At 36.2% G+C, this 14,560-nt stretch overlaps 1 pseudogene; it reads right to left on the minus strand.

Annotated features, from left to right (window-relative positions):
- LOC149154484 (26S proteasome non-ATPase regulatory subunit 7 homolog A pseudogene) overlaps nucleotides 1-13,940 on the minus strand; it is a 46,416-nt pseudogene extending 32,476 nt beyond the window's left edge.
- Between the last annotated feature and the right edge of the window lie 620 nt (nucleotides 13,941-14,560).

Consider the following 14,560-nt stretch of genomic DNA (forward strand, 5'->3'; position numbering starts at 1 on the left):
GCACTGTTTGGGATCCATGTGGCTTTATGTTTTGATGGTGTGCTTCTCTAAGTAATTGTAAGTTCATTAGTGTAATGTGTATCATTTTCCTCTCTTTTCTTCTGAATTTGAACAAATGAGTGATTAAGGTGGAATCCATTAACTATTATGCTCTGCCTTTGAATTTGTTTAAATTTTCATGTTTTCATCTATTTAAGGAGAATTCTTGAGACTTTCTTGCTCTCCTTAGCTCCTCACTAGTCTGATCTATCCATCTCACTCACTTTAAAGAATCAAAATGATTGCCTTCCTTGCCCCAATCAGAACTCTGCAGAAACTGTGCCTTATCCCCAAGCCCAATTTGCCTTTCCCTGTTTCCAACACAAAACCCCCAAAAGACTCACAAAAAACCCTTGTACTTAATACCTAGATTAAGATTAGCTTGTATTGCAGTCATCTTGAGCCCCATCGATTATCTTTTGCCGAGATCGACCTGGAGAGAGCCCTCTCCTATCCTCGTAGGGCTAGCTACGAGGTTGAGCGTGGTTTGATGTGGACCTAGAACCTTGTCTTTTCAGCCTGAGGCAAATCTAGGCTCTAACACACTACATTAGTCACACCCTCGCTACTAACAGAGTTATCTTACTTGCCTTTGTGACACACTGCGGTCAAGGCCTTACCTTATGACCCACTGTTGAGACTCCTACACCAAATGGTTTGAGGTCTAATTGGGACTTCTTACCGAGGAGATCCCCTTGACATGTTGGCAGGTCCAGCACCGTCAATAGGTGCCAAGCTTGGTACTATGTGATGGTGTCCCAAAACTGCTTAATGGTGTCTTTCTCGAGGCAGACTCTAGCCTCCATGACATCCAGGTATATTATCTTGAATCCTGTGTCCAATTCATTCTAAAGAATGAGCAACATTGTCTTGATCATGACAGGACCACCGATGTACTTCTGCATGTTGTGTGCATTTAGCTCCAAGTCTCCCCTAGTGGCTTCTTGGCTTAGCTACTCCAAGTACTCATCGATATCCTACCAGAATTGGTACTTGGGTTTAGCATCGATGAGGAAACTGATTGATGGGATTTGATGTTTTCTTACCAGGACATCCAAACTATTGTACAACCGAACATATGAGGCCTGTGTGTTGTCGATGAATGAGGCAAGTTGCTCATTGTTCTAAATGAACATTCAAACCTTTGCTTTCTCCAGCTTTGCCTATGGCTTAATCTTCTTCACTAAGTCAAGTGGGGCCCCCTTATACCGCATTGTCCACTCTTGTACATGGGTGATGGCAGCATGTATATTTTTTATAGTTTGAACAAAATCTTCGCTCCACTATTATAGGCCATGCAAATGGACAACTGCTTTATGAACGATGACAAATCCGTCATAGATCTTATGCATGGTATCTCCAAGTGTTGATACTTTAGCAAGTATCATTGTTCTCATCTCCCCCAATGCAGAAACTGTATTATGCGCTGATGCTCGGAGTTGTTCTACCTCTTGCCTAGAATCCTGCAAGTTATTTTCTAGTTATTCATTCTCGGCCATCAGATACTGAACATTTGATCTTGTTGCTCCAACATTGGACAAGCTAGCTTTGGCAATGGAAGTTGAATGATTCCTAGTGTCTAACAATATCACCCTTTCCTTGATGAATGTAGGTGATGCATGATCATCTAGAAAGTGCTTCTTCTGCGCTTGTACAATCCTCTTCTAGAACTCATTGAATGATAGATTATACACATCCATGACCAAATCATCATCAAGGAGAACAACACATCCTTTCTCATTTGGGGTTGGATCTACTATTGAAGGTGGTGGAGACTAAGGGATGAATTGTGGTGCTATCAACATCAGGTCAGTGTCTTCATGTTGCGATTTTTGTTCCAACTCCATGTTTTCACTTCAATCAATTAGTCATTCTACTAAGAAAGCTCCTGATCCTGCATCTGGTCACCTTCTTCCTCAGCTGCTGGTTATTCCAAGTCATTAAGTTGTATTGGTGCCATTTCCTCTGTCATTGCACCTTTCCTTTGTTATTCTTCCTGTTTCAACTTTTCTTCTCGTTCTCTCCTCCCCAACTCATGTTCTTCCTTCATCTTCTTCTCTGTCTCCTACAAATTTAGTTCTTCTTCCTGCAACCTCTTCTTTTCTCTCTTCCTCAATTTTTCTCTCTTATTCCTTTTCTCCCTCTTTGCTTCTGATGCCAAATTTTCCCTTGTGATAATAGGATCTGCCATTATTTTGCAATTTTCCTCTCCCTTTGGATCATCAACAATCTTCCTCTTTCCCTTGTCTTGCACTGGATTACTGCCTTTTTGTTGTTGTTGTTGTTTCTTCCGAAGTTGTTGTTGTCTGTAGAGAAGCCTTCCAAGTTCTTTCTATACTGACTGACTCATTGAGTTTGGAGGCATTGTAGAAGTACCTCCAAGGATCTTCCTCTAGCCAATGAAATTCCTCGTTGATCCATGGAAAATAAACTCTCGAACAATGGTCCTTCTAGATACTATGGGGATCATATGGATTAAAGTCCTTGGTGCTGAACTCGGATTTCACTATGTCCTTGTCTTCATCATCTGCATCATTCAAGCACTTAATCTCGTATAATCTGATACACAAAGGAAGAGCATTCCATGGCGCTTTCTTCTTACTATGTAGTCTTGCTGACAACCCTATAGCGAGGTGGTATGAAAATTCTTGCATGATCAGTTTTTCAGTGGCATACCTTGGTAATACATACGGAGGCTTCTCTCTTCCAAATTCTCTAATGAAGGTGCCACCTGGTGAGGCATACTAATCTGCAGTGCCTACTATTGCCTCCATTTCTTCTCGGGACATGCAAGGTGGATCTTCCTCGAATATAAGCTTGTATAATAGGATGATAAAGTGGTAAGTTAATCTTGACATCACTCCTCGATACTACAGTCAGAAAGCAACTTGTAATAGATGTTTGTGACAGTCTCTTATGGTGTACATGTCCATTTTGTGCCAGGGAACTACTTGGGAACTACTTCTATTCACATATTGCATCCAGTAAGTACGTGGACATGTAAAACCTTGCTTACTCAATCTTGGGCGGATTTCGAGCCTTAGCTACATGGGACTTCAACTATTGAACCAACATATCCAACTAGTTGAATGGCCTCCCATCACTTACCAACTGGTCCAGTAAGACTACCCACTGTTCAGGGAATGTCTTTATGCTCTCTTGACCATATATTCTAGAGAAAAAGATGATCAAGAACTAGTAAGCCTTCCTGAGGGACTTCGTCTTATAAACATGGGTGGGTGTCTATCTAAACTTCGACGACTCTTTCACCCATTGCTTGAAAATGTATCTTGTCTTCACATAACTATGGGTGGCATAGAAGAGTGAGTCGATGCACTTCACCAACTCAGGAAAGTGATACATCTACTGAAAGTCATCTACCCTAAAGGTGGCAAGCTTCATCCTGCTGCGATTTCTCAACATCATAGTATGCTCATTCGTATGTGAGATAATCCAACTGATGATGTTCGAACACGGGAAGGAAGAATACCTACATGCAACCTTGTATAATCCTGACTACCAGATACTAACATAGACCTTATGATCCTCCAAATATGCCCTAGATACTTTTGCAAAAGTATCTTTGATCTGTTTCAATGTCAGTGTTGTTCCCTTCTCAATAAACAACTGAGTATATGCATACACTGGTAAATCAGATAATATCTACTCAATTTCTTCCCCAATAATGTTCTCGACAGTTTCCTTTGATGCAACTCTCTTGGAAGCCATGTTAACTATGACTGTTGGAGAGATTCTCAAAAACTATTATACCTGTGGGACATAGAGGGTATTCATGGAGAGATTGCGCATTGCGCAATCTAAGTGGCCAAGTTGGGAGGCTGACACCTAGAACTATGCAATGCATATTTGGAGCTAGCTCAAGCTATGCTATGTGCATTTCTAGCGGCTAGACCATAGGCTTGAGTCTCTAGATTATGCAGTGCAAGTTGTGCAAAGTGAGATCCGGTAATGGGGAGTGTGAAAAACAAGAAAATCTAAAATATAGTGTGAAGATGAGTGAAAATATGAGTAAGTGTAGATGCATGCATGTGAAATAAGTGCAACAATTGATTAAATGGAAGGAATATGAAGCATGTGAGGAGAGTAGCCATAACGACAATCATTGGTGCAAAAATAGGAAAACTCATGCGACACTTGGGAAAGGCAATATATAACTTGAAACAACACTTCGACAAGTTAAAATTCCAGCAACCATGTGGAGAAACAAGTGAAACAACACTCACACAATCCAAACATCAAAAAGTTATAGAAAAAGTATAAAAAGAAAACAAAAGAAAAACTCACCAGGAAAAGCGACGATGATCGCACCGAAGGTGATCCAAGGTTGAGTGTGAAAATGAGCTCTATTAGTCTCGATTAAATAGATTTGGATAAATTAGGGTTTATGATGTGCATGCCTAAAATCAAGGAAAAAGTGACACTTGTCTAATGTTTCTAAAAATAACGCAAGTGCCTCTTTCAGGATACTAAAAAGAGGTCCCTATTTTTTAGGGATGTTTTTTTCTTTTTTCTTTTGTCTTTTTTCCATGGAAACTTGCCATGCACACTGCCAAGAAAGACAATGCAGTTACGAGAACTAGGAAACTTTTCATCTCAGTGCACTACACAGTTTCTGAGCTCAGTGAAGGTTGCACAATTTCTGGGCTCAGTGATGGGCTCCCCCTTCATGACTGTGCATTTTCTAAGCTCAAGTCTCACTGGCAGCTAGGACTGTGTAATTCCCAACAGCAAGGCTAGTTTCCCTCAAGAATTACATAGTTTTTGGGGCATGCCTAGAAATGTTATGGGGCCAAGTCAGGAGATCAACTCGTGGGTTGGAAAATCAACTAAGTAAGAAAACACAATCCAAATTGAAAATATAAGTCTCATTCAAAGCATGGATACCTGGATCCATGCACGATGAGTTGTTGTGGTTTAGAAGGAAGGCTCCAAAATCGAAGCATATGCAAAATTTTGGAGGGTTGTTGTAGCCGCTATAACACAATAATATATCTATATACAGTTTGACCCACCTCTAGTGATTCATCAATCTTGCTGAGTTTGCAATGTAACTGTTGGAGTGCTTACCAAAAAACATTCCTTCACACCAAATTTCTTCAAAACTTCCCTGAGATACTTTCTTTGAGAGATAAAAATTTCTTTTAATATTATGCAATATGTAAACCAAGGAAACAAGAAAGTTCTCCAATCATATAAATTTTAAATTCGGCTTTCACATCAGCTACAAACATCCAATTTACATGATCTAAATCACTAGAAAAAATAATATCATCAACATAGATAACCATTACTAACAATTTTCCATCATTGGATTTCACATATAAATTACTATAAATTGTGCCTATTTTAAAACCACACTTGAGCATAACTATCCAACTTGGAGTACAAAACCCTCATGACTTGCTTAAGACCATACAAGGCCTTTTTCATCCCACAAACATAATCATGTTTATATGATAATTTAAAGCCATCAGGATGCTCAATATAGACTTCTTCTTACAATTCTCCATTTAAAAAGGAATATTTGATATCCATATGATATATCTTAAATTTCCTAAAACTATCAAAGGCTATGAACATGTGAATTACTTCTAATCAAGCAACATGAGCAAAAGTCTCATCAGAACACAAACCTTCAATTTGTTCCTAATAACCCACTTTGTGCCAATGACATTCTTATTTGTTGGTCTTGGAACAAGCTCCCATGTCTGATTTTTCTCAATTCGATCAAGATCTCCATTCATGGCCTATATCCAAGTTGTCATATTAGTTGGCTCGAGAAAATTCCTTTGGTTCTATCATAGATAACAAATCCACATGTAAGTTCAGTAGGGGGATTTATTAGCCTTCTTCTTGTCTAAACACCTGTATTCAAGTCACCAACAATTTGGTTAGTTGTTTGGTGTTTTTTCACATACCTTGAAAGATCTTTGGATTGTGGACAGAAGGGTTCTTCAATGCATTCATTTGTAAATGGCTCATCAACATTCTCATCATTGTTGACTGGATCATTGGAGGTGATATTCACTAGTTGAATGTCTTCAAAATAAATTTTATCATCAACTTTAACATCAATGCAATTAAGTATTTTTCTTGTATTCTTATTGTAGCACCTATATCCCTTATTGTTTTGAGAGTACCTAAGAAAAATACCTTTATCAACTCTTGCATCTAACTTACCAATATTTTCATCAAACTTTGAAATGCTTGACTGTAATAGGTATTCCATAACATAAGTCATATGGAGTTTTATCATTGTTTGGTCTGAAGTGTTCCTTTTTAAGATTGTCACTGCTATGTGAATGACTTTAGCTCAAAATATTTGTGGTATACTTCTTTCTCCCATCATGGCTCTAGCTAGACATATTTGTTGGCTCTCTGTACTACTTCATTCTAATGTGAAATCTCTGTTATGGTAAACTATCTTTTGATGCCATGTTCTTTGAAAAAGTCATCAAACTCTTTGGAAGTAAACTCACCACCGTTATCATACCTTATGCACTTTATTTTACAATTTGTCTCATTCTCATCTATGGCCTTAAAGTTCTTGAAATTTTCAATGCATCTAATTTTTATCTTAAAAATACCACCCATGTCATTCTACTAAAATCATCAACTGTAAGCATGAAATATTATTTACCTAAGGGTGACTGAGTTCTTAAAGGACCAAACAAGTCCATACGTACCAATTTCAATAGCCTGATTATTGAGTTCTTCCTGAATTTGAATGGTACTAGCACTTGTTTTCCAATCTGACAAGACTTGCAAATAGTGTTCTTTGGCTTCAATAGCTTTGGAAGATCTCTGAAAACATTCTTCTTGCCAAATTTGACAATATGATCAAAGTTTAGATGTCCTAACCTTCGATGTCACAACCAACTTTCATCAAACTTTCTTAAGAAACACTTTCCAATCTTTTCTTTTTGAACATAGAGATTACTATATATCCTAACATCTTTAGCTACTACCTCTCTTGTGCCTGCAGATTAATTTGACAATTATTTGATCTAAACAACACATCATATCCTTAGTCACACATTTGGGAAACACTAAGTAAATTAATCTTTAGGCCATCAAAAAATAACACATTCTTGGCCTTACCTATACCATTATCTAGGCTAAAAATTCATTTTGACATAATCTTTCATGGTTCATTATTTCCAAAGGTAACATTTCCTTTGCTGACATGTTTTAATGACAAAATTTTACTTTTTTCTCTTGACCCATGCTTGGAACAACCATTATCCACATATTTATTCCCACCATTCCAAGCATATAAAACCATATTGAATTTGTCTTCATTTTCCTTTTTCTTCCATACTTTGGGTTTTTGGATTAATTGTTTAAATTTAGGAGTAGGCCTTTTATTTTTGAGTTTGCAAAAAAATGCTCTATGGAAAAAATTCTAACATATATAATATTGAATCAAATTTTTCAAAGGAGAGAATGAATTTTTGAGACTAGTTTTTCTTCTCCTCTATCTAGAAAAATGATTATCAAATTGATCATTTCTTATTTGTGCAAAAGTTTTCCTGAACAATAGGTTAAACTTGCAATAATTAGCCTTATGCCCATAATTAGTGAAATTAAAATAGTATCATGGAAATACATTCTCATACATGGTAAAAGACTGATTTTTGAAGCTTGTCTGTGTTGCTTCTTGAGGTAATCGAGTTTGTTTGAGGGTTGAATTTCTTTGTTGATTTGATTTCTCTACGCTATTAGTCTTTTGCTGAGCCAAATTCAACTTGATCCTTTTATCGTGCAGTGACTGATTTTCTTGAGAGTTGTTCGCACTGGTTGCTTTGTTCACAACTCGAACAAAGTTAATAACCTTATTGCCTTTCATATCAACTATTGTGCTTGACTCAACCTCAAATCCAAGACTTATTTTTTCATTAGAGACTCTTTGTGATTTAAGAAGTTCATTTAAACCTTTAATCCCTTTTCCAAATTTTTCATTAAAGCTTAGCTATATTTTTCCCTTTTCAAGTTCTTTCCTTAGAGAAACAATTTCTCCTTCAAGCCTTTCACATGCTTTATTTTTCTCATTGAGTTGTTGATTCAAAGTTTCTTGGATCTTCTTGCCTTCTTCAATTTGCAGGAGCAGGGGTTCTATTGCTTCAAATTTATCCTTGACCAACAATTCCTTTTGTTCTTTGTTTTTCTTTCTCAACCTTTGAATTTCCTCAAGAGCACTAATAAACTCTCCTTCCAAATTGAATTTTGCTTCTTCTCCATTAGAGACAATGACTTCTATTTCCATATTATCTATGGAAATGAACATAAATTCCTTTTATATTTCATGAGTTTTTTCCTCATCTGATGATTGGTTGCCTTCACTCTCAGATGAGTTGGAGTCCTGGATGTAGAAAATTTTCTTCTTGGGCTTAATTTTGTCCTTTTTCATTTTTCTAAACTTCTCTCTAGGGTCATATTCATTCTTCTTCTTTTTTGGACATTTAGAAGCATAGTGACATAATTTACCACAATTAAAGCACTTAAAAGGTAGATTACCTTTGTAATTTCCTAATACTCTCTTGAGATTTCTTGCGAACTTATCTTCCTCTTCATACAATTCACAACATGAGTCATTATGTTCTTCATTGGGATTTTTATCTTGTTTGAAGGTAGACTCCTTTGTTGTAGACTTTCTGTTTGAAATCCTCATCTAATATGTAATAAGAGTGCCAAGTAATTGATCCAATGTGAGAGACTTGAGATTTGTCATCTCTTCAATGGCTAAAACTTTAGAATTAAATTTCTCAAGAAGAGATATCAATGCCTTTTAGACTACTACTAGCTCTTTTAGATCTTCATCAAGACCTCTTATTGTATTCACTCCATCAACTCTATGAAATTATTTAGCAACATCTTCATCATCATGCATCTTTAAAGACTCAAATTACATTCTAAAACCATGAAGTTTGGCTTGTTTTACCTTGTTATCGCCTTCATCGTAGTTTCTAATCTTTTCCCATATGGCTTTTATAGTAGTGCAATCCATGACCTTAACTAGTTTTGATTAAGGTAGAACAACAAGTAGAGCATTCATAGCTTTGGAATTTCATGTAAATTAAATATTTGGATCTCTAGTAGTCATGGGTAGAGGATATTGATATTATTCTTCCATTGTGTCCCATACATCAACACCGAGAGATTGAATATAGTTTTTCATCCTTACTTTCCAAAAAACAAAGTTTGTTCCATTGAACATAAGTGCCCTTTTGGTGAATCCTCCTTTAGTCCTTGATCTTTCTTCCAACTATTAAATTGATCCTAAAGTAACCTTTTCTTTTATACCACTTGTTAGAAACTAGGACAATAAGAGGGGTTGAATTGATATTGTGATAATTTTAAAACTTTTTTTCACAAAGTAAAGAATACTAAAACACCAACAATCTCTTTAACAACAACTATGTAAGCATCAACACAAGAAGCATATATGCAACACATAAAGACTTCAATATTTTCTTCAATTTCTTTTACAAATGCAAGCCTAAAATTTCTTTTAAAAAGTTCTCTGATACCCACTAGAAGGAATCTACTACTACCTAATTTATCAACTACCACAAAAAGGATATACTACCCCTAGTTTATCAACTACCACCGAAAGAAGATACTACCCCGATTTATCAATTGCTATTGAAAGGAGTTCCAACCCATGATTGTTTACCAGCCACTACAAGAAGGAGCTACAATCCATGAAATGAAAAATACATATTCCTTGCAATTTATTTTCCCTAATCCACACCAATCTTATCAAGAATCTAGGTGTTCCCCTAAAGATGGATTCGCATAGAAGTCCAAAACATTGGGTTTAATAAAAAAACTGTGAACAAGTTATTCCAAAACATTTTATAAATTTGACTCACCTGTATGGGTTCTCTCTTTAAAATCATCTAGTCCTACCATGGAAGGGACATGATGGAAAATGCTACCCTCTTCGAGAAACTTCAGTTATCCAAGGAAAAATACATATTCCTTGCAATTTCTTTGCCATAATCCACACCAATATTCTCAAGAATTTGGGAGTTCCCCTGAAGATGGACTCACATAGAAGTCCAAAACGTTGGGTTTAATTAAAAAACTCTGAACATGTTATTCCAAAACATTTTTAAAATTTGACTCACCTGTATGGGTTCTCTCTTTAAAATCATCCAGTCCTACCATGGAAGGGACATGATGGACAACGCTACCCTCTTCGAGAAACTTCGGTTATCTAGGGAAAAATACATATTCCTTGCAATTTATTTTCCCTAATCCACACCAATGTTCTCAAGAATCTGGGCATTCCCCTGAATATGGACTCACATAGAAGTCCGAAACATTGGGTTTAATAAAAAAAATCTAAACAAGTTATTCCAAAACATTTTTTAAATTTGACTCGCCTGTATGGGTTCTCTCTTTAAGCTCTAACTTGTTGGCCATGTTTCTCCCTCTTTCATACAATTTTTAAACTCAAACCAACAGAAATTTTTCATATAATAGTATTGCTTCATCTCTCTCACAACTCAATGCCTATAAAGAATAAGAGCTGATATTTTTAGATTTAGAACTTTAGTTAAGTTCATCTCTTAACATGCATGAATTCTTAATTTTCAGTTATATTCCACTTTTGTAAAGTCTTGTTGATGTGTTAATGTTGTATTCAATCACTTCTCTATTACTCTGATATGAAAAAATAAGGCAAACTGTTGTTTTTTTCAATTCTAGTGAGTTACAGGATTTAGCAGAGACTTTATCTACAGTTCCAAATCTAGCGAACTGTTAGATTTGGAAAAACTACCAAATATGTCACATTGTGCCAAAAATATTGCCAACTCATCCATGCTACGTTTTCAACTTTGATGCACTTCTAGTTATAGTGGACTCCTCCAAATATAGTTTTCGTCTTGTTCAAGTCCTAATTCCCATAGGTGCTTTCCACCAAATGTGGCACAAAAGTGCCAAATTTTTCAACCCATTCGTGACCATTGGAAGCTTAAGCCTCTTTTTATTATATGGCCTTGGCCTATTATAATTAAGGCTATAGATCTATATATCCTAGGAGCTTATGCACATAAATCCTCATGACCCTTTAAAACTCTTGCAATGCATATTAATCCAAAAGGCCCTTAAATATTGAACATGGGAAACCTCTGCATAACACCTCCTATTAATCTCATTTTGCATGCCTTCTGAGGCTTGATGGATGTCATTTGTTATGAATATTTATGTTCCCCAATCTTGTTTCCCTAGCCATTCCCAATGCATCTCATTTCAAAATCATCGAGATGCCTAGACCTCTAGGGTCTGGGGTGACATCATCCAAATGTGACATCCAAAAAATTCTAGGGTTACATTTCTGACCTGAATTACACCTCAATCTTCCAAGATAGACTCTTGTACACCATTAACTTTCATCGATTTCTCCATCTCCTAGGCCTGTCTCCCTAGCCATTTACAGTGGATCTCTTATTTGAAACTGTTAGGGTGAGTTAGCATTAGGATGAATCAATGTTCCACCATGTCTACCACTTATGCACCTAGTGCCATGCATATCGCTCTCACTATGCCATGTGCCATCCTTTGATAGGTCCACATCATGTTGATGTCATGTTGTCATCATCCATCCACTATGGCTGCACAACAACTCTCTCTGCCAATCAGGTTATGCCATCTATATTATGTTGTTTATGCCATGTTTTCAATCACACAAGTCATCATACGGTAGAAAGATATATGAGTTATTTGTTTTTCATTATTTATATTATAAATTTTTAGGCCTAGATGGGAATTATGGTGATAGTAGATGGGAATTTTCCCATTTCTCTCATCCTATCTCCCCTAAAATAAAACTTCAAGCTACAAAGGAAATTATCATAGTTAAATCGTCGGGGCTACGTGTCTTGTGGGGTCCCCTACTTCAATGACTTGCACCAATCACCACTGCCTCCATCCATGTCCTCTCGTTTCTCTATCACCCCATAAATTTGGACTTCGGCCTATTTTGGAAACTTCCAGGGAGAAACCTCACTGGGGTTACGTGTCCCCTATGGGACCACACACTTTCCCTTTCAAGCTTATGATTCATGCTTGCATGCATTTCTCTTGCTACCTATATGCTGCACCCATTTAACCTTTTAACCTCTGAACATTTACTGGCCATATGTTTTGATCCAGGAAGCCTTTTCAAACTTCAACATACCATTTTAAAACTATTTCTAAGTGCTATCCAACTACACCATTTATAGGAGCATTAGAGCTAATATCTTGTGGAAAAAAAAAATCTAAATATGTTGCTCCAAAAATCCTTATTTCACTAATCTGCTTGCATACAACAGATCTTGAGCAATCCATGAATTCCTTTGACATCCTTTAACATCAAGGACAACACATTTCTAATGGAATTTACATCACAAATTCTACAAGCATTTACATGACAACATCTGCAAGGCCATACCTCTAACAAGCACCATACTCACTCATAACTTTACATGATCAACAACATATAGATGGGAAAAAACATACTTACTCAACAACATCAAATATTACATCACCAACTTACATATGTTGGCCTTCATTACCCTTTTCCACCAATGACAACTTTTCTAGCCATCTCCCCCTTTGGCATTGATGGCAACACTAATTTGGTCCTCCACCTTTTGTTCTAAGAATTATTTCTCTATCATTTCTCCTTTCCTCCCTGAGAATAATTTCTCCTTACCTCTCCCTTTTCCATCGATGGAAATGGGGTTAGTTTGTAATGAAAATAAACAAGGAGAGGTCTATCTTAATACCACTAATGAAAACACATTCATGGTATCAAATTTATGATCATCACCAGCTCTATAATATACCACAATATTGTCAATGAACAAATTGATGGTTTAGAGTCCATGGAAGGCTACTTAGATGAGTTTTTGTTTCCAAATATGAAAATAATATGATTACCCATTAATATGGCACCATTGGATGGGCCTTTGAAGGAGTGTTCACCCATTTCACATTGAGGAAACCCTTTTTTTTTGCATGCACCAATTTTTTTTTCATAAAAGCTCCAATATTTTGGGCTGCAAAATACAACCTTTGAAAATAATCCAACTACAATATTTCTTACTAACATGGAAGAAAAATAATCCATTGAACTCCCTACTGCATTTGTTATGGTTGAGGATGAAGCATCTACAATTTTCTCATGTTCCTTGTTTAACATCTTGTTTTTAATGATATTATGCATGGCAATGACACTTTGAATAATAGATGATAGATAGATAAACATCATCATCTCCCTTTTTTTCACTATAAAAGTCGTCACTAACTCATTAAGATTTAAGTTGGGTAGTATTTTGAATACATCCCTTAGAAAGTGATCCACACCTATTTCCTTAACTTCGCGAGCAAAAAATTTCAGAAGGCGCATGCACAAATACCTTTTGGATTTTCTAAGTTGCATTCTCTTTAACTTCCTAAATAAGATAATATTCTTTGGTAGGAACCCCCAACTCCTTTATTTGGTTGTCAATAATCACAAGAAAAAGATTGGGCACATAGTAATGGAACAACTTATGCACATATAAGTCATTTTCCTGAAGTTTTGGACTAGTGTTATACCATCCTACCACATGTTCCTTTGTATTAATCCACTTGAAAATTTCAAACATAGATTCATGACAATTGTGATCCAAAAGCCAAATTCTTGAATCTTGGCCATTTTCTTCAAAAGGAACTACATACTTGTTAGCTACATCGATGACTCCATGAAAGTTGGTTCCTAGTAACACACCAATAAATTGTTTTCTTGTGTCGCATTTCATTGTGTCTCTAACAACTCTGTTATGATTATCCACTACGCTAAGCAACACTAAAGGCTGCACTATCAATTTCTCTATTTCCATTACTAATATCTACTACATCTTTATCACATCTATCTCCCGTCCTCTCTGTCATTCGTTGATGCCGAGTTTCTCCTTCTCAAATTCAAACCTAAAACTGCTTAAAACATATATTTCTTTCTCTAAAAACATGCTTCAGTCCAGCCATTTAAACCCTCTTTCGCCATCAACTCTGAGTGTGACAAAAACCAAAGTAGTTCAAGCACCATGATCAAATCGAATTCCTCTATACTCCACATTATTTTCTTTCATAATATCAACAAGCATGTGTCCAAATTCATCCTCGCAAACTATCGAGCTTGTTTAGAGGAGAATCATCGATCAAAATTTTGAATTCAAAAATAGGAAATATGGTAGGATGGATCATAACGAAGACCTATGTCATATTCTGATTTGGTAGACATTTCTCAGTTATATTCACACTTGGCAGAGATTACAAATAGGTAGGTTAAGTAATGTTCATGCTCTAGTTTAAAGCATGTAACACATTGACAGTGTAACATTTCACATCCATGTAATAACTTTGTCTTGACTTCGAAGAAAGTTCATATAACACATAAGTCTATCATGTGTAATGAGTAGGCTCTATGTAATTTTTTCTTAGGGCTGACTTGTAACAAAAT

This window comes from Pinus tabuliformis, chromosome 9, assembly GCF_031772625.1.
Source record: "Pinus tabuliformis cultivar Carrire ecotype Pingquan chromosome 9, CPIR1, whole genome shotgun sequence".
NCBI lineage: Eukaryota > Viridiplantae > Streptophyta > Pinopsida > Pinales > Pinaceae > Pinus > Pinus tabuliformis.